The sequence below is a fragment of the Rhinolophus sinicus genome, linkage group LG09 (assembly GCF_036562045.2).
Source record: "Rhinolophus sinicus isolate RSC01 linkage group LG09, ASM3656204v1, whole genome shotgun sequence".
Lineage (NCBI taxonomy): Eukaryota > Metazoa > Chordata > Mammalia > Chiroptera > Rhinolophidae > Rhinolophus > Rhinolophus sinicus.
Window position 1 is genome coordinate 97,769,530 of NC_133758.1, and position 26,947 is coordinate 97,796,476.

Here is a 26,947-nt window from a genome sequence, read left to right on the forward strand (position 1 = left end):
GCTACTTTAAAATGGATATGGAAAAGCAAAAGGCTAATATTCAAGACAATCAAGAGGAAGAACATCATAAAACTAATAACATGCACCACCAGGTATCAGCATTTATTTTACGTGCTAAGTAAGACAACGTGGAATTGGGACAGAAATAGACTAAGGACACAGAATACCACCAGAAGTAGACACACCCTCAAATGAAAATTGGATATATGACAGAAGTGGGCATGCAGGGTAATATGGGAAAGATAGATAATTCAATAAACAGTGATAAAACAATTGGCTGTCCAAGAAGAACAAAAATGACATTGAGCATACACAAAATCAATTCTAACAGATTTAACGGCTGTAAAGCAAAACTTTAAAACTGGAAACAGAGTCTAAGAAATTATCTTTATGATTTCTGGAAAACAGAGAATTTCTTAAATAAGCACAAACACAAAAAAGTGCAAAACAAACAAACAAAAAGAATGAGACTGAGGAATCCTATATATCAAAGGACATCATTTACAAAAAGTGAAACTACAAAGCAAAAACTGGGAGAAGATATATCCATTACGTATGGGTAAAAAATAAAAAAAAGACTGAATTCCAAAACATATTAAAGATTTCTACAAATCATTAAGCAAAATAAAAACATTAGAGAAAATTTTGGGAAAAATATTTGAACAAGCATTTCTCAAAAAATAAACACAAATGACCCTTAAATATATTAAAATATGCTGTATTTATTGGTAATCAAGAAAATGCTCAATGAAACCACACAAGATACAATTACCACCCATCAAATTGCAAAAATTTTAAAATCTGGCAGCACCAATTACTGGTGGACACCTGAAGAAAAGGGAAATCCTATACACTCCTAGTGGAAGTGTCAATATATACAACTACTTAGAAATCAATCTGGCATTGTCTAGGAAAGATGCTGACAGCCTAGTACCCAGCAATTCCAATCCCAGTTATTAGTTCTAGTAAAACCTGGCATGTGTATTAGAAGAGATATACATGAATGTTCACTCTATTATTTAACAAAAAAGTAAAATCAACCAAAATATCATTTGTCATATGAATGGATAAATAAATCAGGGTGTTTTAATAAAATGGAGTACCATGAAACTATGAACACAGATGAATTACAACTGTAAGTATCAATATGTATTCATTGTAGGTATCCCATTGTTGAGACTCAGCCTTCTTTACATATATGTTTTCTCTTAGTCCCACAACAACACTGAAAAGCAGGCATTTTTTTTCCCAACAAATAATTAAGCTTTATTGCTCACACATCTGGGATCAGCTGAGAGTTGACTGATCTTGGTCGGGCTCAACTGCACCTATCTCTCATCCTTCTTGAACCAACAACCAACCTAAGCATGTACAACCTGAAACACAGATTAAGAACAAGTACATTGTTGTTTCTGCCTCATTCTGTTGTTACAGTGAGTCACATGGCCAGGCCCAGAGTCAGAGTAGAAGAGCACTGTAAAATTAGGTGGATGAGGGAGTGGTACCTTGGGACTTAACGTGAAGGAAATATATTGGTATCTCCACTGGAATTTCCACTGGAAACATATTGGCATACCACACTAGCTGGCCAGAATGTTTAGCTTCCTTGCAGAGAGTTTGGCAAAGGACTCCAGTAGCAGTGCACGGTTGTCCTTGGTTTAGTTCTTCTCCTTTCTCTCAGTCAACACACCTCTTCGTTCAACATTTACAGCTATTCCTTTATTTTTTATTTATTTTTTTAAATTTAAGTAGAGTTGGTATACAATGTTATACCAGTTATACTAGTTTCAGGTGCACAATTTTGTGATTCAACATTTTTATACCTTACAATGTGATCACCCTACTAATTCTAGTAATCATCCATCACTACAAACTTATTACAATATTATTGACTATATCAGCCTTTACCTTTTTCATCCATCCTCCATCTTCTTCCCCTACAGTAACCATCCCTTTGATCTCTGTTTCTATGAGTCTGTTTTTGTTTTGTATTGTTTTTTAGATTTCACATATAAGCAAACCTATATGGTTTTTGTTTTTCTTTGTCTGACTTATTTCACTCACTTTTTTATTGCTGCATAATAGTCCATTTTGAATGGGAAAAAATAACCATATATATATATATATATATACATCTCACATCTTCTTCTGTATCCATTCATCTATTAATGGACACCTAGGTTACTTCCATATCTTGGCCATTGTAACTAATGGTGCAATGAACATAGGGGTGCACATGTCTTTTCAAATTAGCATTTTTGTTTTCTTCAGATAAATAACCAGAAGTTGAAATGCTGGGTTGTATGGTAGATCTACTTTTAGTTTTTTGAGGAATCTTCCTACTGTTTTCCATAGTGGCTGCACCAATCTGCAATCTCACCAACAGAGCACGAGGTTTCCCTTTTCTCCACGTCCTCATCACCACATGTTATTTGTTGACTTTTCGATGATAGCCATTCTAACTGGTGTGAAGTAGTATCTCATTGTGGTTGTGATTTGCATTTCCCTGATGATTAGTGATGTTGAGCACTTTTTCATATCTGTTGCCCATCTGTATGTCTTCTTTGGAAAATGTCTTTTCATGTCCTCTGCCCATTTTTTGATCAGATTGTTTATTTTTTGTTATTGAGTTGTATGAGTTCTTTATACATTTAAGATATCAACTCTTTATTGGATATATCATTTGTGAATATATTCTCTCATTTAATTATGTTACCTTTTTGTTTGGTTGATGGTTTCCTTTGCTGTGCAGAAGCTTTTTAGTTTTATAAAGTTCAATTTGTTTATTTTTGCTTTACTTCCCCTTGCTCAAAGGAACATATCCAAGAAGATATTACTCAGGTTGATATCAAATAACTTTACTATGTTTTCTTCTAGGAGTTTTATGGTTTTAGGTATTACATTTAAGTCTTTAATCCATTTTGAGTTTATTTTTGTATTCAGTGAATGAGAGTGCTCCAGTTTCAATTTTCTTTTTTTTTTTTTTTTTTTTTTTTTTGCATGTATCTATCCAGTTTTCCCAACACCACTTGTTGAAGAGACTGTCATTTCTTCATTGTATATTCTTGCCTCCTTTGTCATGGATTAGCAGACCATATAAGAAAGAATTTATTTCTGGACTTTCTACTCTGTTCCATTGATTTACCTGTCTATTTTTTTGTGGTACCACTATACTGTTTTGATTATTATAGCTTTGTGATAGAGTTTGAAATCTGCTATATTTTGTGGTTCCATATAAATTTTAGGATTATTTGTTCTAGTTCTAGAAGAATGTCATAGGTATTTTGATAAGGATTGCAGTAAATTTTTAGTAGATTTAAATATTTAATTTTTTAAAATTTTTGGATGGTACAGTCATTTTAACAGTATTAATCCTTCCAGTCCATATACACAGTATATCCTTCCATTTATTTGTGTCCTCTTCAATTTCTTTCTTCAGTGTCTTATAGTTTTTAGAGTAAGGTATTTCACTTAATTGGTCAAATTTATTCTTAGGTATTTTATTCTTTTTGATATAATTGTAAATGGGATTGTTTACTTAATTTCTCCTTCTCATTGTTCATTACTAGTATACAGGAACACAATGTATTTCTGCATATTAATTTTGTATCCTGCTAAAAAGGTATTTCAAATCAGAGTTTACAGAGCACAAAAATTAATTGCAATAATGGGACATAACTAACCTACAAAGTAAAATAGCTGGTGAGTGATAGACTCAGAAATAATTACTAATATATATTACAGCTACCCCACAGAGCCAAAACTCTGCGCTGTAAACCCCTTCTCAGACGCAAGGTTCCCAATCCTAAGACTATCTCACCTTCTAGTTGAAATTTACAGTCATTCTGTCCTGCAAACTGTTATTTCCTATTCTCCTTCATGTGTTAACCACACCTCTTTCACCTTTGACTTTTATATTTTGTCATATTCTTCTTTCAAGTTTTTGACAGTTTGTTTCAAAGTTTATTTTATTTTTAAAAGAAATCAAAAACCTTTATTGGTATAAAAAAAGAAAGAAAGAAAGAACAATTAAATGAGGAGAAGAGGGGAAAGAAAGGAAAAGGAAAGAAAGGAAAGGAGAGGGAAAGCATGTTTTCCAAACATGATAAACAAACAAACGCTTATCTCATAAGGTACCATGCTTAAAAAAAAATCAAATGGTGCAATAGCAAGTTTTTTCTTCTGATAAATGAAATGACATGGCAAGATTGGGTGAAAAGCTGAATTATGCAAAATGTAATTTGCATCAAAATCTCAAGTTTCCTGGAAGATCTTCAAAATTCTTTGGTTGCTTTTACCAAATACAAGGTCCGAAACTAACTAAGCATACCATAGGTGGCCAAAACTTTGAGATAGGAAAACTAAGTTCACATCCTTCCTCAAAATTAAGTAAATCAAAATGAAATAAGAAAAAAGGATGTTTAGATGAAAAAGTGTTTAACAAAAAGTTGAAGTAAATTTTAAGTGGAAAACCAATTTAGAGCTACCTAAATTCTTTAGTTTCTTATGGAGAAAAGAGTAGAAAGGTATAATTTGTACCCAGCATTCCTTTGAAGCAAACAACCTTTGATGCAAAAAAATAGTTATAATTCAGTGAAATACAGTTAGAAGTCCTTACCCACCTAAGAACCAGGAATGGTACCTCATGCAACTATGATCATGGAGAATCATAATATCTCAGAAACAAAGGCACAAGTTGTGATTAGCTGAAACTTCGTGGAGTAACCCTCTTCCCCAGTCACCCAAGAAGATTTTCACTGTCCTTCAAGCCTTGCAAACTTCAGCCTTACCAGGGTCATCTGGAGGGTTTGATCAAACACTGTTTGCTAGCCTCACCCCAGTATTTCTGATCCAGAAGTTCTAGGGTTGCACGTGGGAATGCACATTTCTAACAAAGTGGCCAAGTGAGGTGATGCTCTGGTTCTGGAGGGGGGGTACACGTTTTGGGACCCACACTCTGAAAACCACTGTGCTAATTTCTTTTCCTGACCAAATGGATTTCTGCCTATTCTCTGACTATCCCCCAACAAATCCTCCTTCTCCCAATCTTTTTATGCACACACACACCCCTCACAGGACTTCACCCTAAATCTGGATTTTTTTTTTTTGTTTCCCCCTACGGATACAGGAAGAGGCAGTATAAGAGAAAAGCCCTTGTCTGGAAGGACCGTGATTCTGACCTATGGAGGGCAGTGCTTGTTTACACAGGTGCAAATAGCTAACCACATTTGTCATTTCCCTGTTTTCTTCTAATTCAACTTCAGACTCAGTGACACGTGCTGTCCTAATCTAGAATTTTTAAAACTTTGTCCAAAGAAGCATGAGTCAGTATTTGTGGGAATAAGTAAATGGGAAAAGAGTGGTGTACTACCCACTTAATTGGGGACACATTTTTTTTGGTCAATATGCCTTTTACAACCTACTTATAATGATTCTACATGATTCATTATTTTTTTTCTTAAGAAAATGATGAATAAAGTTTTGCTCTTCACTTATTTTACTGTTTAAACTAGGCCTTAAGTAATTGTAACATTTACCAACTGTACAATTTATCAAAAGATCACAGATTTTTAACAGGGCAGGGTGTGTTTACAAAAGAGTAACCAGGGAAGCAATACTATTTAAACGAATTATTCCTTTAAAATGTGTCCCTTTGAAATCATTATATTTATGGTAGGCATTATATAGTGAAAATTGTTATTTTTAGCCACCCAGCAGGTTCCAAGTATTTTCCAATTAGTCCTGGAATACCTCAGATCTCCTTTATGTTTCCATGATCTGTACTATTTTTTAACTCTTGACCTACATTATGTTAAAAATACTTCCATGCAGGCTGTCACTCATATAGGTGAAAGCATATGATAAATTGTCAGAAGAATAATTATCGGACAGTAGACTTCTTGAGCCCCCAAAGGCTAAATCCACTCAAATAACTTTGCATTCCCTTGTAAATGCAACTGGTATAAAATGCCTGAGTGGATCACAAAGAAACTATAATCAGCCAATGATGCTCACCACATGTGATTTTACTGGACGTGATCATGGTGTGTGTGACCTTTGGGTATCACCCCAGGGCATCCTGTGATGGGCTAGTGGCAATCTCTGACTGGTACTATGTATACCCTCCCACCAATTATGAAATAGTTTGAGTGTTATCTCTGGCCATTATGATTAAAGATTTAAAAGATCTGACAAGGAAAATGTGAGCAGTCACTTTTTCTCAGGAAAAAGGCTTTATAAGATTCTCCAGGGACCCTGATGCATTAAGCAGTAGTAGTAATGCACATTAATTTCAATGATCCCTCAAATCTTAGTAACTCAAAACATTCCATCAATACATCATCTTAATATCATGATGTCAAGCCATCTATCACTTCATTTATACCTTATGATGCTTCCATCCCTGGCAGAACTGAAGTTTGAGAAAATTGTGATAACTGTACTGGATAGCATCTTATTAGTGAGCACAAGTCAGGAACAGAGAAACAGTAGACCGGAAATTGTTTTACATTCGGCTTAAAGATGTAACCAGATAACCTTCCCAGAAACTTCAGTCTGTAAGGGAAAGTGTAAAGGACTCTAAATAGATACACGAAAGGAATATTTCAGGGCTATAAAATAAAACACATTCATCATAAGAGTTACTATTTATTGAACACTTGCTACATTCTTAATACCATGCATGAATTTTCCTATTTATAACTAGTAACAATTCTGGAAAGTCGGTTCTATCGTTATTCCCAATTTAAAGGGAAGGAAATGAGGTTTAAGGAATTACTTTGCCCGAGATCATACAGGTGCTAAGCAGCAGAGCCACTGTTTCAGTTCAGGGATCTCAGACTCTAGAGAACAAGCTTTGGAACCGTACACCATGCTTCCTAGCCATGGTTCAGACCTTCCCTTCAAAGGAAGTAGATTTGGGACTGTGCCTTGGGCCTATTGCCGGAGAGTATCAGGCCTCATTCTTGATCCCAGGAGATCTTCACCAAGTTCACAGCAGGGCCCAATGCATGAGCATGTGACCTGTGCAGCCACAGGGCCCGATTCTTAGAAAGGCCTTGTGCTTGGTGTAAGGCTCTGCTGTTGCCATCTTGAAATACTAATATGTTTTGAAAAGAAATCCCATTCTTTCATTTTTTTACTGAGCATTGCAAATTATGTAGCTAGTCCTGGTTCATGGAGTTGGCAACACGGAGCCTTCAGACCCAAGGAGAATGCCTGCAATTATAAGGGATCATGAAGAAAAAAGAAAAGCATATTATACAGATGAAGGACACTCATTTTACAGATGATGAACGTGAGCTGCAGAGAGTCAAATGAATTGCCTAAGGTAGCAAGTTCAACACTGGGAGGTTCAGAAATCAAACTGTGATCTCTAGATGTGAACTCCATAAGAAGAGGAGTGTAATAATAACAAGTTCTACCCATTCTATGAATTCTAAAGAGTAAAATAATGAGATCCTTTGAAATTCTCATGCTATATAATGTCAAAAGTTATAATAGCTTAGATTTTAAGAACTTGAAGCAAAACTAATAAAAAGTTTAACTCAACGAGAGTGAAATAAAGTGGTCCGTAGCCTCATGCACCCTTAGAATCATACCTCCTATCAAACAAGGATTATGTCCTTTTTGTCACTCCTCACAGAACATTTTAACAGCTATTTGCATTATGTCTGTCAAAGAGAGTGCTGGGCTCAGGACAACAAAGGCAAAATTCAGGCTTTGAAATTAGACAGATATGGGTTCAAAGCAAAGATTACAAATGAATTCACTGGTTGGAGCCTCACTTTTCTCATCAACATAGTATAAAAATATCTACTTTAAATAGTTGTAGCAATGGCATGTGAATTACATATCAATGAAGCTGGGATGCTTTTAAGTAATTATAGAGATTAAATACCATAAATCCCCAATGACACCAAATTACTGTTTAAACTGATAGTTCTTGTCTGTTATATTTTTTCACGTCTGTGCCAATTCTGTTGGTTTTAGCAAGAGTAACGAGTGGCTGCTGACAGACGTTTAAGGATTATTGGAAAGGGGGAAACAGGAAAACCACTGTGGAAGTTTATCATTTTAGCTTAATTGATTGTTTAACCTGATAATATTCCTTTCTAAAGAGGATAACTGAAAAATTACTGTATTACTTGCTAATTAGATTCTATCAGTCCTTTTGCAATAAAACCTAACATTTGCCACACTGCTTCTGAATAGACTTCATTATAAGAGTCACAATATTCTTTGCCAAGAGAAAAAAATCCTGACAAATATTTTGTGCACATCCACAGTCTCCGTTGGTTTGAACTTAGAACATGGTGAGAATGAATGATTTCTACATCATCTGGCAAACGTGCCTTCTTAACAGAGGGTAAATGTGAATGTTTGGTCACTGTTAAATGACAGCAGAGTGCTCATGCACCAATAATTGCAGTGAGAAGAAGCCCATGGAGGAAGGTAAGTAGAAGTGATAAGATTAAAGAAGCGAACACTAACCACATCATCCAATGTGTAAAATCGGAGCTTCCCTTAAATTCTCAACAATTTACCCCGTCTAATTTTTAATGTTTCAGGGAATCACAGTGTTTTTATTTGTCAATTTTGTAAACTGAGACTCATGAGCAAAGTATGAAATATTTATCAAAGCACAAACTTGAAAAATACTAACATGGATATATATGTGAATATACATATATACACACACACATACAGTATACAGATAGGTAGGTAGATATAGTTATAAATATATATATATATATATATATATATATATAAGTTTGTCAAACAAGAAATATTTTTGTTATTAGTAATGCTTCACTGTTCTCTGAATACTGGAAACTGGAAGATCATTTTCTTTCTGAGAGACAATTAAGTCTTCCAAATTTACTTTATTTGAAGACAGTATCAAGTACTGATAGAGTGTACAAGAAGTCTGAAGAAAAGCTACGAGAGATCAAATTTTGTTGTGTGAGGAAGGAAACCAGCTGAGGGACTTGGGGGTTGGGACTTTGGGTGACTGTTGTCTAAGAGGGAGATGGATAATCCTAAGAAGACGCAAGTAATGAGAAGAAGCTCAGTGGAACTGAGGGGTATGCATTGTCAAGCCTACCACCTACTTCTCCCATACAACCTTCGGGAATATCATATTACTTAGTGATGCAAAAAAAAAACAAAACAAACATGATAGTGAATAACAAAAGGTACTGAGTCCCACTCAAAGGCATGAATAACAGGAAAACATAGCTATCCGAATGAATAAGTGGGGTATAAGTAGGGGGAACATCCATCAACCCGGGTTTGCCCAGGACTGTCCCATTTTCAAACTGTGAAATCTCTCAATGCAGTGAAAACCAGGATGATTGGTGACTGTAATCACACACATTAGGGTATAAGTGTATGGTCCTACATGGAGGATGTGAAATATTCAATGTAAATTCCTTCTATTTGAACAAATTGTTAAAATATTTAAAACCATGATGATGGAGAAAAAATCAAATATTTACATATACATATGAAACAGCTATACAGAAAAGACTAATTGTAATGTTTAAATTACATTTTGTTATTTTAGTTCAAGTGTTAAATTCTAATAGAAACAGCAAATTAAATACAAAGGAACCATCCAGAATGGAATAAATAGAACTACCATGGTTCTTTGTATTTCATTAAATCGGCCTGAAAAATTGAACCCCCTCACTTGGAGGCCTAAATGAACGCCCAACCTTTCCAGAAGGAGCTCTTCCTTTCCCTTCCTCTCCATCTCATTTCATTTAAAGCAGGTGAAGTAAGTACACAAAGATGGAAGTTGTGTGTCCCTCTGCTAAAACCCCGGCATTGCTCTGTGGGAGCTGATGGGTTCCTTGTGTTCAGCTGAGGAAACTGGATGGAGGCTCAGAGTTGTGCCCATAGCACCACCTGGTGCCAGGTGGGTGACCTCCTGGCCTGCTGTCCTACAGCCATGTGCTCATCTTGCTCTAGTGTGAAATTGTGGTTCTCAACTATTCCTCTGCATCAAAATCAACTGTTGAACTTGAACAAAATATACACATGCCCAGTCCTATCCCATGACCCTGGTGTGGATCCCAATTATCATTATTTTTATAAAAAGCCCCTAGGAGATTCTGAGGTACACAGAAGACTGAGAACCACTAAATCATAATTACAAGGTGACTGGAACTTGTTTCGTTTCGTTGTTTTAGACAAACATATCACTAGACATAATAAAATATATGGCAGCCCACCCCTACAAGGCAATCGTTCTAGGAGCAAAAGCATTTATTGGGACATTGTGCTAGATATGGATTTCAGGGTGATAAAGGAAAAAACCCTTGCTCTGAGTGGCATGGATCTTCCTGGTGTAGCCTAGCAATCACCTTTAGGTCTGCCGTAGGCTTTAGGGGAAAATACTATCTCCCTCAGTATTCCTTGTTGGGATTCATTATCTCCTTGTTGTTTCTTTCTCTGAGAATTATAAGATCCAGATGAACACATTTTTGGATGTTAACATAATATAAAAGCCTGCTTTTAGCATAAGCCTTGGTTCTACTTGTACTTAGGCAAAAAAAATTTACTTATGGTCCAGGTGGCATTTTCTAGTTCACTATATACATAAATACACACACACACACACACACACACACACACACACACACACACAAAGAATATCTTCATAATTAATATTTTCCAGTAAAAGTCTTTCAGTTTTAATACACAAATTTTATATAGCATATGAATCTCTCGTTATGACATACTGGCCAATGTCTCTCTAGGAAAAAATTATATTTATTTCCCTTAAACTCAAAGGAACATTTTTAGCTAAACAATAGTCAAGAAAAACTAAAGTTTCATTTTAAATCCAACTAGTAGAACATTAGAATTATAAGCATTCGTTTCAAAATCAACATAGTACAAATAAAGGGAATATGAATTTTGAAGCTACTGGCACTAAGCACTATTGTTTCTTTATATAGTATATAACTATATTGACTGTGCGGTATTTAGTGTGCTTTTGAGGGTTTGGGGTGACGTGTGTGTGTGTGTGTGTGTAATGTGTTATCATTTTCTCATTTAAAAAACTAGAAATATACAAACACAGAGTGTGAAATTAAAGGGTGTTTGAAATTCAACAACAAATTACTAACTTTATACATGAAATATTTGAGTCTCTTTGTATCCATTAAATTAAGTTTTTAAAAAATTATGTTGTTCAAATATATTCTATCCTTATTATCCTTATTTTACTCTATCCTTACATTTGATTATAATTTTATGCTGGAGGTGTTATAAAATTTCCAACCATGATTTTGAAATTGTCGAATTTTCTTGTAATTCAGTCAGGTTTTGCTTAGACCATATAAGTATGTAAAGGTTATGTTTTCTTATTGGATTTTCTCTTTATTTTTCTATAATGTTTCTCTTTATTCCTATAAGTCTTTTTGACCTAAATTATGTTTTATGTAATATTAATATTGCCATTCTGTCTTTCTTTTTATTATTGTATTTTACAATTTAAAACACATTTTAAACACAATTTAACATCTGAAATCAAGATGCATGTGCAACTGATGTCAGAGTCTAGATGGCTTTATTTTTCTTTTGGGTATTTCATAAAATAAGGGCGTGTCTTAAATTTAAAGAAATACAGTATTTACCTGACATCTTTTTCTATCTCTTTATTTCAACCCTTTTGTCTGGTTGTTAGTTAGATATACCACTATAAATAGCAAATAGCTGACTTTTTGAAAAATTCATGGTTAATCTATTTTTAAATAATTGAGTTCTACCCTTCTATAACTACTTAAAAACTCATGATTTTTACTTATTTCTACCACTTTCTGTTGTGTTTTATTTATTTGTTTTTATTTTTCTCTTCCTTCTATTGGGTAGATAAAAATTTCAACATTCCCTTTTGGTCCCTATTTCAGGTTTCTAAACATTCATCACATTTCTCCTCAACCTCCTGGTAAGACTATGAAGGATAATAGTATCAGTCCTTTCTAAAATGTAGAAAAACTGAATCTGAATCACCAAGAAATTGTGATTTTTTACAAAGGCCTACAATTTGCTAGTATAAGAACTAGAAAGAGACAGATTGCTCTTTAAAATTCTATCAGTATCCCAGCCAATTACATATTGTAACTTTTATAAGACCATATTAAAACGTTTATCTTTCTAAAATATATCTCCTGGTATTCAAACAGTAACCAAAATGAGCATTCCAATTAAACTCACCCAAAGAGAAATAAACTGAGTGAAAATGACACGTGATTATAGAAGAGAAACAAGAAATAAGAATGTCTTATGATTGGATTAGATGTCCTAGCTAAAAATGAGATGACACTTACAAAATATATGGAAAGACATAAAAATATGCCTTTAAACAGATGTTAATCTACGAAGATAAAGTAAAAAAGAGAATTCAGACTGTTTAGTTACAAAGGGAAGAGGATGAAAACAGAGAACAAAGTGGAAAAAAAAATACTTTAACTATCTGAAAGTCATTATAATAAAATAAAAGAAAATAAAGAGCCTGAAAACAATAGGAACCTGGCAGAAGTAGGAAAGATATTGTCTAATGTAAGTTAACTTAAATTTGCAGTAACTAATAATAGCTAACAATTATTGGGTGTAATCTGTGCCAGGCAGTGTTCTAAGTACCTCACATCCATTATCTCTTCTAACCAGAACAGCAGTGCTTCGGGTAGAGTATATTATTGTCTCCATTTTGCAGTTAAGGAAACTGAGATACAGATATAAATTAATTAATTAATTGATACAATTAATTAATACAGCTAGGAAGAGTCAGAAGAAGCCAAAGCCCAAGAATCTGACCCTGCCACCCACGCTCTCAGTGACCACATGCAGAGTAATCTGTGGACGGGGTCCCTAAGACCCTAACGCAGAAGGCCTTAAATAGCTCATCTGAGGGAACAACTACAAGAGTTATCAGCACGTGGCCAGAGCTCCTGCTACATCCATAACTGGCTTCCGGTTCAGTAACGCCTCGCTCGTTCGTTGCTTGTTTTGTTGCTTTTCTTGTTAACTTCCTCATGTTGCCTCTCCATAACCCCTTGTAATCTAAATGCATCTTTGATCCTTTCAAGCTCAAAGGGACCTGCTAACTGGGAAGGTTTTGGAGTTTTCCAATATACATAAGGTGAGCCAATTACCACCAACATTCTGAATGGTTCTGGCAACTTTGAAAAGGAAAAATTGGTCCATAAATATAAAATATCTATTCACTGAACAAAGTAATTAAAATTAAAATAAATGATTATCTTAATCAACAGAAAAACAGGTAGGCTGTGTGAATTTATGGCTGTGGTCATGATGGAACACCATTAAAAATGTAGCATCATATTGAAAAGTGGATAAACTAATAAAATAAATAAATAGGACCCCAAAATACTGAAAATATAAAATCAGTCTGTTATATTTAAATCCACTGGAAAGTAATTAAAATACTATGTGGAAACTTTGAGGGGATTCACATAAAGAAAAAAATGTCTAAGAATTAGTTTGAAGAATTTGGATTATTCTGTTTTAAAAAAATGGAAAAATGAACTTATAAAGATTACTTAGATAATCTAAATAATATTTTTTAAATTATGCTTAAAGACATTTATCAGCACACAATTTTAATGCCATAGTAAATTAGTACAGATATTCTGTAGACAAAACTGAATTATGAAATATCCCTTTATTGGAATATTATGCAATCATTAAAGATAGTTTTGATGAAAGTATGTCCCAGCATGAAGTATGCTTATAAAATTACGGTAAGATGAAAAAACTTAAACATGGTACAAAATTTAAATACATAGAATGGTTACTATTGTAATCAAATCAGATAAAGAGAAACAAGACTGGAATGACATATTCAAAACTACTACCAGTACATGTGTTTACGTGGTAAGAGTCTTGATACTGATTTTCATTTTCATTTTCTACATTTTCCAACTTTTAATGAGCAGATATTATTTGATTATAAAAATATTATTTTACATAGAGAGGCAATAGTGATTAATTCATGGCTAGGTTCTAAGAGGGATACATTTAAAGAAAAACAGGATAAAGAGGAAACCACAGTGAGAACAAAGCAAATTCTTAAAATTGAGATGAACTCGAACATGAACTAGTATTTCATGGCAATCCCTTGATTTCAACAATCCTTTCACCCTATAGGACCAGCAACCTACCAATCCTACTACCTTTTCACTGTCTCCCCGCAAACCTTCTCTTCCTCTATCCACAGCTTAAATGACAAGGAGTTATAATCACCTTCCTGCATGCCCCCTTAACTCTCTAAATACTCACAACTTTCTCCTAGTAACTAGTGGGACCATACCTTGGTGAAATCCAACACTGCACCTACTTGTCCTAACCCAGAATCCTGCTTGTAGGTGATGAAAAGCACACAAATTAACTCCAAGGGGGTTCTTAAATTAACGTTATAAGGCAATCTTACTTAATGTCCCTGGCACATACACCTCCCTCTCCTTTTTTGTCAAATCTCTAACAACCTTCTCTGATCTCATTTTTAGCTGAGGATCTTGTTTCATACTTCAGTAAAGTACGTATTTAAAAATAAGCAATCAGAGAGAACTCCCACCTGTTCCTACCAACACATCTCTTGAACTACCTGTATTTGCACCCATGTACTTGGATTTCTTCCCACTTACTGTCGATGCACTGTAGGTGCTGCCAGCCGCGTCTCCCCTTGCACATGTATGCAGGTCCCATTCCTGTTGACCCATTCAAAGAAAACACATCAAAACTCTGCTCCATCTTCCCTGCATTACAAGGGCATTCCCCTCTATTGCATCTTTCCCATAAGCATACAAACATGCTGATACTTTTGACATCTGAAACAAAAACACAACCAAACCTGTCTTGACATTGCTTTGCTTTCTAGCTCCCACCCCATTTCCCCCTTCGCTTCACAGCAAAAGAGACACACACAAAAATACCTTCTCTCCTTATCCACGAATATTTTCTTCCTCTTTCTCTTACACCCTGGAATCATTTTTGCCCATATCCATTCCACCAGAAATGCTCTTGTTAAGGTCACCTATGACCTCCTGTTGCCAAATTCAACAGTAAATTATTATTCCTCACCTTACTTCACCTATCGAGCTCATCACTCTTTTCTTTGAAACAATCAGATCATAACACTGGGGTCGTATCATTCATCCACATTCAAAACTTTGCAATGACGTCTAAACAAAAGCAGTCAGATCCCGTTCTGGCCCTATTCTGTAACATCTGGCCTCATTACCTGTCTGAGGTTTCTCACCTTCCTCACATGTCTCTAGCCTTACTGGACACACTGACCTTACTTGCTGTTCCTCAGACACATGGGACACATTCCTGCCTCAGGGCCTTTGTACTTGCTGTTTTCCCTTTTCCTAGATATCTATGGTGACTTCCTTAGCATCTCAGCTATTTACTAAAATATTACCTCATTAATGAGGACTTCCCTAGCCTCCCAATTTAAAATGAATAACTCAACACACACTCCTTGTTGATTCCTCTGCCTTATTTTTTCCATAAACCACTTACAACAGCTAACATGCAATATATATGACTAATTTATTTTGTTGTGTCCTACTTTCACTACACTAGAATGCAAGATCCATAAGGGTATAGATTTATTTCTTTGCCTATTTTTTTCATTCTTGTATCCCCAGAACCTAGGACAGTTTCTAGTATATAGTAGATGCCCAGTAAGTAATTGTAGAGTGAATGTTGAATGACTTTTATTTCCCTTTGAAAATAGAGAGAGAAATTAACTGGATTAACAGACCAAAAGTTATGTGCAACAGATCAGTGGAACTCTTGAAGGTTTTCTAGGTAGTTTGCAAATCTATTGCAAATCTGGCATGTGGGTAGTTTACATGAACGGCTACCTTTAAAAAAAATGCCAGCCACAGTGCAAAGCTCTGGAAAGACTAACCAAGAAGTAACATTTAAATTCCAACATCTGTTAGTTCTAGACCAAAGTGAGGGAGACTGCCTGCAAATATAAGATGGGGTAAAGAGACAGAGAAAGAGAAAGAGATACAGATAGAGATAGAGATAGATAGAGATAGAGACACCAATCCAGGTCAGTATATGAGACTCTATCCTTCTACCTTCTAATCTATACTATGATCAATGCCATATTAGAGGATTAAAGTGGCTCATTGTGAGTAGACCACAAATATTTTCAGTTTCCTAAATTATCTTCAGATTCATACATATGAGAGCTAGTAAATGTCTAGATTCTTTAGTTTATATCCATCCTAAAACCTCATTCTGTGAAAACTTGAATAGCTCACTCCTGACCTAGTTCGATTATTAATGTCAAACATGTATTTATTTTCCAAGCTCACAGAGACAGTCACATTAAGTGACATTCTAAATAAGCCCCAACTGGCTTTAATAAATAAATTCTTAGCTTGACTCAGGCCAGTCTTTTGTATCCCAAAGTGACTTAATAATAGAAGAAGGACATCTTCTATTATTAATAGAAGAAGGATCTGGAATAACTATAAATACATGGTACTTTAAAGATAGAAAGATAACTATCCAACTGACCAAGCTTAAGGTGGTAAAAAATAAATCATGGGTTTTTATATGTTTGCTCAAATATATGTATACCATATCATTTTTTCTGCCGAATAGCAAAGATAATCACAGTGAGGTCAAACTCTATGTTTAATTTTAAACAGTTTTCCTCTTAGCTCCCTTTATTCACAGCACTTTTACCTTACTATTTTTATTATTATTTAGCATTTGTATGAGATTCAAAGCCCAAAATTAATAAATTGTTACTGGATCTTGACATTAAATAACAATTTTTTTCTTGTACAAATTTCGCAGAGCTGACAAATATAAGAGTCAAGGCATAACAAATAAACATTCCTCTCTGTTGATCTTTTCATTCAAAAAGGAATTGGCTGTGACCTTGTCCATATCCACAGCCTGCACAGATAATTCTAAATTCTGGAGCAGCTCATGGGTTCAAAACAGCAACAAAGCCAAAACTTGTTAGCGTTTGTCAAACCAAGAAGAATCAAAGGGTTTTCATCACAAGCCCATTTCCTAGTATTAACCCACTTTTTCTTTTTTGAGAGCCTGTCTGTGAACTATTAATGACAGATAATCAGTAGACATATTCTTATCACACCTCCTGTTAAAAATTCAACTTGACCCTGACAAGAAAAACAAGTATTACTCCTAATAACATTTGTTTTTTTGTGTATATGAAAATACAGTTTTTCTTTACAAAACACAACTGGTACTGTGTACATGAAGCCTATAAACAAGAAAGGGTATTAAAAACTCGGAAAACAAAGCATCAGTATTTCAGGAATGGCCTGCTGGCCTTTCTGTCACACCAGCTGCACTAATCTGAACATTTTTCCTTCATGGACATTTTAATCCATACCTGCAACTGACTAGCAGCAATACAGCACCTACTGTGTCACTCAGGACCCAGTAAGGAAAATAGAAACCATACGAGGTCTTTGAAGCAAAGGGGAGCAGAAGGCTGAAAGAACAAAAAGCAGACTGTGAACTAACTTAGACATTGACATCTGAAGGAAGCAACTACCCCCAGGGCCACAGAAACAAAAGGGAGGAGGAGGTGGTAGAGCCCAGGAGCCCAACTGTCACTGCATTTCTCGGGTGCCTCAAGAGGTCCTGGAACACCAAATAGGGGTCCCTCTGGCAGACTTGGGCCATGGATGAGGTGCCATGAAGTAGGTGCTTGCACAGCTGGGATGAGGTGCGTTACACACACCAGCTGGGAAACACAGCTGGGACCTATGAAAGTGGTGCTGGAACTGCTGAGCAGGTACCACTGGCTGGAACCCAGGCTCCCCAGGGGCTCTGCTTCAGGTGCTGGTATCGCAAGGGGAGCTCCAGTTGGCAGGTGCAGGGATATCTGAGGAGGCGCTGCTGCTGGAACCAAGGCAGAAGTCTATGGCGGCTGGAATGGCCCAAAGATGCTGGAGTTCATAGCTTCTTGCTGCTGTGGATGGAGGCCCAGAGGCTGAAACTAGGAAGTGAGTCACTTTCCCCTCCTTTGTTTCTCAGTCTCTTGCCAGGACCTCCCATTGACAAACTGAGATCTTGCTGACTATAAAAAGCTGAAAGGTAATCTGTGAGGTATGAGAAATCCACAGTACGTAGAAGAGCAGAAGACAGAAATGAAGGCTGAGGGCAAACAGGCAAATGGCTGGTACATCTCCGACCTTCTCTGCCAATTTTTCTGACTCAATTTGCTAATGAGAATTTGGTATCTCATTTTTGTCATCTTACTAAAGGAATAAAATAATAAATATATACACATAGAAGATGAGGATGTAACATAAAGAATACAATATGTACAGGCGGGGGCCCAAAAAATGTATACACATTTTAAGAAAGGGAAAAACTATTAAAATTATAATAATATATACCGACAACAAAAGATTAATACAAGTCACATTTAACATCTGCAATTACCAGAGGTGCTCAAAGTGGTTACCATTAGCATCTAGACACTTCTCATTATAGGGAACTACTGCTTGAGCAACATTGACCAAAGTGTCCACTTGTATACATTTTTTGGCACCCCTGCTATATGTAATATAAAACTATATGTGACCTTATTTAAGCCTACTGTTAAACAAATTATAATTTTATAAATCTAAATAAAGGTACATTTAGATTTATGCAAGTTACTAAATTAAATCTCTTTTCTTACTGTCATAAAGCCATGTTAATATTCTACTTAAACCTTTATAGTTCTGTTGAAATTTCAATACGTGATGTTGTTGAACAGGTAATTTATGCAAGAAGTACACAATCAAGGAAAATGAATGAGCCTGTGGTATATTAAATATGACCTCTACTTCAATTCTTAGCTATCCTGTCATTGAGATTCCCTGTCAATCTAGATTGACCTTAGTTATTTGCTTGACAATAGAGTGCAGGAAAAGCCGTGTGCTGGGATTTCCAAGTCTATCACAAAATGTCTTGTAGTCTCTGCCTAGGTCTCTTTGAAAACTTGCCTTAGGGGAAACCAGCTGCCATTTCAGTCTGACTGCCCTGAGGTCACCATGCCGGAATGACTACATGTAAGTGCTGTGATCAACAGTCTCACCTGAGCACCTACGTCAAGCCATCCCCTGCAAAGTGCCAGATAATGAATGTGAAACTGGAACCCTCCAGATGGACCCATCTGGAAGCTGAGAGCCACAGTCTATATTATGATGAGCAGAAAACCACGCCGCCAATCCCTACCTAAATCTCTCAGCCACCAAAATGCTTGCTTTGAGCCATTGTTTTGGGGTAGTTTGTTATGTAGCAAGAGATAATGGAATATGATCTTTCTAATAAGCAAAGAAATGAACACTAAAGCAAATTATCCATGTAAAATGGATCCTGGCTATGCTAGCTAAATCAGCTAAAAATAATTAAATCACAAAACAGTACTCAGGGAAGCTTCAGGGATAAAGTATTCTCATATCTTGCTAATGAAATTGAAAATTATTACAGTATTTAAGGGACCCTCTTGAGCAATGTGAAGCTGATGCAAGTTGAGCTTATGGCCCCTCACTCTGATGGGTCCCTTGAGGGGGCCCTAACAATTTATGCTTGTAACTCTGCATTCTTTTACACAAACAGCCCCTTTCCCAGGTTGTATACATTTTAGGGCCCACAAAAGAAAATCCATCCCTGAGGAATGCACATTAATAATCACAAAACTCTTTTAGGCCTTATCAGTAATTTGTATTTTCCCCAAGAAAATAATTCCAAAGGAAAGGATAGCTACGTATATAAAAATCTTTATCAGTGCATTATATCTGATAGAAAAATAAACTGAAAATAACCCAAATGTTTCACGATAGATGAATAATTAAATAAATTACAAGCTATCATCTTAGAGCATGAAGTCACCTTTTAATAAAATAGTTTCAGCGTCTCTAACAACATGAAAGATTGTGTATAGTCTGTCTAGGTAAAAAAAGCTCATCTTGAAACTTTATATAAACTACATTGCAAGTACAAAACGTATATATTACAGATAAAAACAGGAATGAAATTTGGGGAAGTGAAAACAGTTACGTTGAGGTGATGGTCACAAGACACAACTTTGACTTTATTTTCTTTTTAATTCACATTTCTCATTTAAGTTGCACTTTGATACAGTCACTGGAAAATGATACAAGCTCTCTCAGAAATCAGCTTCTGAGTTTTCAAAAGAGATATCCTGGAAAAGCTGCAGCTAAACTAAGGGAATTATTATAATGTCCAATATGCTAGGAAATGCAGGCCCACTTGTCGAGGGCCACTTCTCACTTGTTGGCAAAATATATGTAATGTGGTAAAAATACACTTGTCATTAGGAAGGTAAACTCAGGCTTTTAGGGAAGTTCGGCCTCTTTCTATTCTCTTTTCACCTCGTGAGTGGCAACATAAAACTGTCAGGAGCTAGAAATCAAAGAGCCAACACTGCTTACCATCCCTGTATCTGCCATCTTTACACAAACAGATATGCAGCCCCCACCTCCCCACACACATACACACATACAAGAGGACATGTTTGAAGAAAACATTAGCTATTGTCATCATTTTCTGGATATTGTGGAGTGGAAGAATAGAAGTAGCAGATCGGGAGGCTGGTTCTGGGTTTGCAGCCCGCCAGTTACATGACCTGCAGTGACCCCTCGCTGGCTGGGAGCCTCCATGTCTCCATCTGTAAAATGAGGGGATCTTCACAGTGTGATCCCATCATCGGTCTCTGTCCACAAATGAAATGGAGTTCATTTAAACACCGGGGAATGTATGAAGCCAAGATGCTCTGACTGGGTTTTACCTCTTTTTATATCATAATTTGAGATCATAGACTTTTAGATGATACAATTTTAAATGATAGAATAGAATTAAAAAGGAAGCCAGGTTCTGACTCACAGCTCAGTAGTGCCAGAGGCAGGGAATCCAGCATTTTTTTTTTTTCTTCAAACTCAGAAAACAGTACCACAAAGTTGTAGCCCCCTCCTTCTTCTTTCTTTTTAGTTTTTATTAAAGAGAAATGCAGGGAGAGACATTTTCATCCGGCCCCATGGCAAAGGTATACAGAGCCTGTTAAGGAGGCCCCACTCCTTTCACTGCACCCTTAAGAAATGTACACCTGACACCTTCTGGGCTCCTCTGGATATGTCCAGTGAACAACTCTAAAAGCAAGACCATATCAGGGACTTTTTTTCCACCAACATCATTTTGCTGTATTCAAGAACAGTAAGGAAAGTCTGCCTTTCAGACATGTCGCACAGTGTGAATTTAAAATTGCCTACCTTGTCGTTTCCATTAAAAGCCATGCCGATACTAAAAGGGAATACGTGAACCATTCACAGCACACAATTCTTCTAGCTTTATCACTAAATCAATTCTAATCGAAATGCAGCTTTGGAAGTAAAGCATATTACTCCAGACTCCCACAGTATCAAAGCGGCCTTTACAGAGTGATGGCTTAGCACTACCTTCTTGGTTTTTACTTGTGAGATGTGACCATAGGAGACATTTTCCTATACTTTTGTAAAATTGTAATCAGAGAACTTGCCCATTATGTTATCCTAAAAAGCCACGTAGGGCTTTTTTTTTTTTTACTTTGAGGATAGAAAATGTTTCTTCCTCCCAATTTATGTTTTCTCTTATTAAAAGACTGGTACCCCCCATGGTTTGGGTTTTACCTTGGCTACTAAGGAAGCTTAGGCTGGGCTTTTGTGCATTTGCTGTAACTTCTCACGTCCCCAGTTGTTTGTTTAATTTTTAACCTGCTCTCTAACCCACCGTACCTTGCCATTATTACATGAGACTTACCTTTTATTAATGTTTTGCAATTTTAGTGTATACATATCTTTATGATTAGGTACTGCAAGTTATATTGGGGAAAGGTAGTATATACATATACAACAATGTGTGTTGATATATGTATATGTGTGTTGAATACACCATATATTATCATTAATTGTCATAGAAAACATATCTTTAGAATTGAAAAGAGCTTGGCAACAATTTAATTGAATGGTTACAAACATAATTCTCTCATGCATGGAGAACCTATTTCTTCAAATGAAATACTGTCCAAAACTTAAAGAGATACAGCTGGAATGTAAACAAATAAAAGCAAAGTTCATTTGGTTGAAAGGTAAGGAGATAATGGCCCACCATCCTCACCCCTTTTCACTGCAGTGGGGAGCCCGGGAGTCCCCTCACAGAGCTCACATTTTTCCATGGTACACATTTGAACGCTACTGATAAACGTCAGTTTTCTCTTTTTATAAATATGGAAACTGGGACACTAAAGCTTCTAAAAACACTTACCTAGTTGGTGATCAGGTCAATACCAGATCTCAGGTTCCCTAACTGCCAGGAGTCAATCCCAGTACTCGCTTAAAACTAAAATTGTGTTTGAAAAGGGTTGAGTGATTTGGGATTTTGTTAAAAATTAAAGAGAGTCTAAGGCTTTCTTAAACTCAGCAAGGCATCAAACATTATCTTTTCTCTTTTTTCTTCCTCCCAGGTCTACCCAGCAAGGGGCTGCCCTCTCTTCTTGTCAGGTTCTCTTTCAACTAATTCTGCCTCTTGCCTATTCCCTATGCAAAACTAATGTACCTACGTTTTTTGACCCTCTGAGTAAAGTATCATGTGACCCTGGGTGTTTTGTATATTAAATAAGCACAGCTAAGGTAAAGATTCTGTGGAACCTTAGTGACAACCTGTTTTTCTTTCTTGACCATTTTTAAATGTTGATCTGACTTTGATTTTTTAACATTATACAAACCAAATTCTTCTGCCTGTTAGTAAAAGCTGCGCATTTCCTGTGTACCCACTATCAATGAACTGAGGACTGAATAAACCTGGGAGCATGGCTTATTTTACAAATGTCTCCAGATAAAAACTAAGAAAGTAGAATGCAATTGCATGATGCACAAGTATTGCAGACAAGCTTTGGATATATCATATCAAGTTTTTAAAAGCCACATTTGACCTGCAAATTTCCAAGTCATGATTCTTCACATTCAATTTTTCAGATGAAACAGAAAAGGTTAAATCAAATTTTGATCATTGAATAGTAGACTTATGATGATGGCTTTTAGGAAAAATGCTTCCAAAGCTAACATTTATTGTTTGCTTTCATTTTTATTCCTTATACTATATAGGCTTATTTTGTCCACTAAAATATATAAGTGATTTCATTTGTAGAAATATTTATTTAATAAAAAACCATTTCAACATAAAACGTTTCAAGGATCGTGAGAAGAAAACACCACTCTCTAGGGGTAAAACCCTGAAATAACAAAGTCATGAGGACAGGCTGTCTTCCAGTTACCACACAGACTCATCCAGGTAGAGAAGGGAATAATAAGAAGGTCTGAAGTTTGAATATTAGCAAAAACCTCATGAAGATGACATATGTCTGAGTGTCTGTGAGAGCACAAGGTATCCGGGACATGGAGGACAGAGATGGGAAGAGAAGCAAACTACCACCAAAAAGATATTGATCAAAGCAATGTCTAATCCCCTTTCACGAGTGCTGGGAAAAACCTGGCACTAATTAAACTAGTGCCTGGGTAAAGTCCCAGGGACTTTTCTGGACCAGCATTAGGCACTGGATGGGAGATCAAGAGGGATAAAGATCCCCAGTGCGTCATACTAGTCCAGAATGTAAACAAGGAGCAAAGCAGAACTGCTTTATCCAATTAATTCAATCATAATGATCTGAACTGGAAAACAATGAAGAGTTCATGAAAAAGAGAGATTTACCAAAGACTCTTAGTGAATTCTCTGTCCATAGAAGTATGATGCTGAGACTGCAGAGAGGCTTTTCTAAATTATTAAACATTATAAAACACATTTAAGAATGAAAAGTGCTTTATAGATACTAGATCCTGTGTGACTTATTCTGCTGACAGTAAAAAGGGAGGGTATTAATAATAGTAATTTGAATTTACGGAGGGTCTCTCGTCTTTGGCACCTGTGCTTTTGAATGCTGACTTATTAATCCTTAGGACTATCTTAGGAGGAAACCAGCCAGGGTCATTAGCTCCTTTTCCAGATAAGAAACTGAGACACAGACAGATTATGTGGCTTATACAAGGCCAACAGCTATATGAAAAAATGCTCAACTTCACTAGCTATTAGGAAAATGCAAATCAAAACCACTCAGAGGAAGGTGGACACACCTGTTAGAATGATAATTCTATTCTTATTTTTTTGAGAAACCACATTACCACTTTCGTAGCTAATAATTTTTTTCTTCTACTCCCAGTTTTTTGTTGATAACAGCCATTCTAACAAATGTGTTCAAGACAAGTAGGACCCTTCACACACTGTAAATTGGTACAGCCGCTATTAAACATAGTATGCAATTAAAAAATAGGCAGAGGACCTGAACAGACACTTCTCCCAAGAAGACATATGACCCAGCAACCCCTCTTCTGGGTATCCCAAAAATTTGAAAACATTTCTCAGTAAAGATATATGTACCCCTATGTTCAATGCAGCGTTATTTACAGTGGTCACAGACCAATTGTCCTTCAAGAGATGATTGGATAAAGAAGATGTAGTATATATACAAAGGGATATTACTCAGCCATAAGAAAAGATGAAATACTGCCATTTGTGACAAGATGGATGCATCTTGAGATTATCATGCTAAGCGAAATAAGTCAGAAAAACATCGAGAACCACACAACTTCACTCGTATGTGGGCTATAGAACTGACAGCAACAAACGAACAAGACCAACAAAGAAACAAAAACTCACAGACACAGACAACAGTTTAGTGGTTACCAGAGGGTAAGGGAGGAGGGGGATTGGTAGAACTGGAGAAGGGGATCAAACATATAGTGATGGAAGGAGAACTGACTCTGGGTGGCAAACACACAATGCAATATATAGATGATGTATTATAGAAATGTACACTTGAAACCTATATAATTTTACTAACCAATGTAACCCCAATGAATTCAATAAAAATTTAAATATATATATGATACACATATCCATACATACACACACACAATATATATATATATACACATGTGTGTGTATATGTATGCACATGTATATATATATATATATGTGTGTGTGTGTGTGTGTGTGTGTATATATATATATATATATATATATATATATATATATTATAAAGGGAGAGAATTGGCACTATGTCATCTGAATCAATGAATCAAATATAAAGATGACCTTGATAGGTGCTGGTCAGACCTAGAGGAAGGAGAACACAGTCTGCAGTTATAGCAAAAGACATGGATGAAAGCAGCAAATGGGTTCATGAAATACAAGAGGACAGGAAAGGCCCTTGAACTTATTAGCCCCATGGAGGTCTGACAATTAAGTTTGCGAACTCATTCTAGAAAAAGTGCTTACGTACCTCATTGTTGAATACCACTACAGTCACCCCTTGGGAAGCTATGCACCAACACCAGCGCCTAGTCCACCCTTCAAAGCAACTTTGGAACTCTTTTCCTGGAATGGCCATCAGAGCTGTCATCGTCTTACCCTTGATGTCCTGAATGTAATCAAAATGTCTTCCTTTCAATATTCACTTTATCTTCAGGTAAAGAAAGAAGTCATTGGGGGCCAGATCAGGTGAGTAAGGAGGGTGTTCCAATTCAGTTATTTGTTTACTGGCTAATAACTCCCTCACAGACAGTGCCATGTGAGCTGGTTCATTGTCGTGATGCAAGAGCCATGAATTGTTGGCGAAAAGTTCAGGTTGTCTTACTTTTCAACGCAGCCTTTTCAGCACTTCCAACTAGTCAGCTTGGTTAACTGTTTTTCCAGTTGGTACAAATTCATAACGAATAATCCCTTTGATATCAAAAAAGTTTAGCAACATAATTTTGACTCTTGATTTGGGCTGACGGAACATTTTTGGTCATGGAGAATTGGCTGACTTTCATTGTGCACTTTGAAGCTTTGTTTCAGGTCATATTGGCACATCCATGTATCATCACCAGTGATGACATGGCCTCTCCAAAAGGTAAGGATCGTCTTGCCTCTCCAAAAGGTATTGGCAAACTTCAACTTTCCTTTGCTTTTTTTCATGGGTGAGCTCCTTCAGGACCATTTTCACACATACCTTTCTCACGCCAAGATTTTCAGTTAAGATTTTCCTAACTGTTTCTCTATCGATGTTGACTTGGTCTGCTATGCTTCTCACAGTCAGCCGACAATTTTGACGCACAATTCGGTGAATTTTTGCAATGTTTTTGTTAGTTGTGCTCATTACAGGCTGCCCTGACCTCTCTTCATCAGTGACACATTTTCTCCCCTCAGAAAAACGTTTAACCCACTTATATACTGCCAGGATAATGCCATGTACACTTTTTCATGGCATTATCCCCATAAACTTGGACTACTATGTCCATGATTTCACTTCCACTCTTGCCAAGTTTAACAAGAAATTTAATGTTTGTTTGTTGCTCTAATTCAAGCTCAGACATTCTCGTGATGGCGCACAAAAACACACAACAATAATGAACACCACTCAGCAAGACACTGCCACATGTTGACATGAACACAGCTGTGAGACACTGATATACCAAGGTTATGAAACCTTGCTGAGCTGTTTGTACAGTGCTGCCAATGTAGCACACTTAATTGTCAGACCTCATATATCATGTAGTGTTTATGAAATGGGTTCCTGAGGTTGAGCTCTCTGGGTTCAAACACCAGCTCCACCTTGGTGTTTGTAGAGAAAAGAAGAGAAAGAATGCTTCAAGCAAAAAGCATATGATACACAGGATGTGGAAAACAAGAGTGAGCATGCTTCATTCAGGAAGCAGAAGTAGTTGAGGAAGGCTGGGCCACAGCAATTTGGTAGCAACAGAGGTAGGAGGTCTGGGAAAGTCTCAAGAGGAAAGAATGCAGAAGCCAGCAAGGACTGGTCCTA

The 26,947-nt window shown here is 36.3% G+C and overlaps 1 protein-coding gene across 3 annotated transcripts in view; it reads right to left on the reverse strand.

Annotated features, from left to right (window-relative positions):
• The window catches only part of MACC1 (MET transcriptional regulator MACC1), a 66,257-nt gene that overhangs the window by 24,657 nt on the left and 14,653 nt on the right, over positions 1-26,947 (reverse strand). The window lies entirely within an intron of this gene.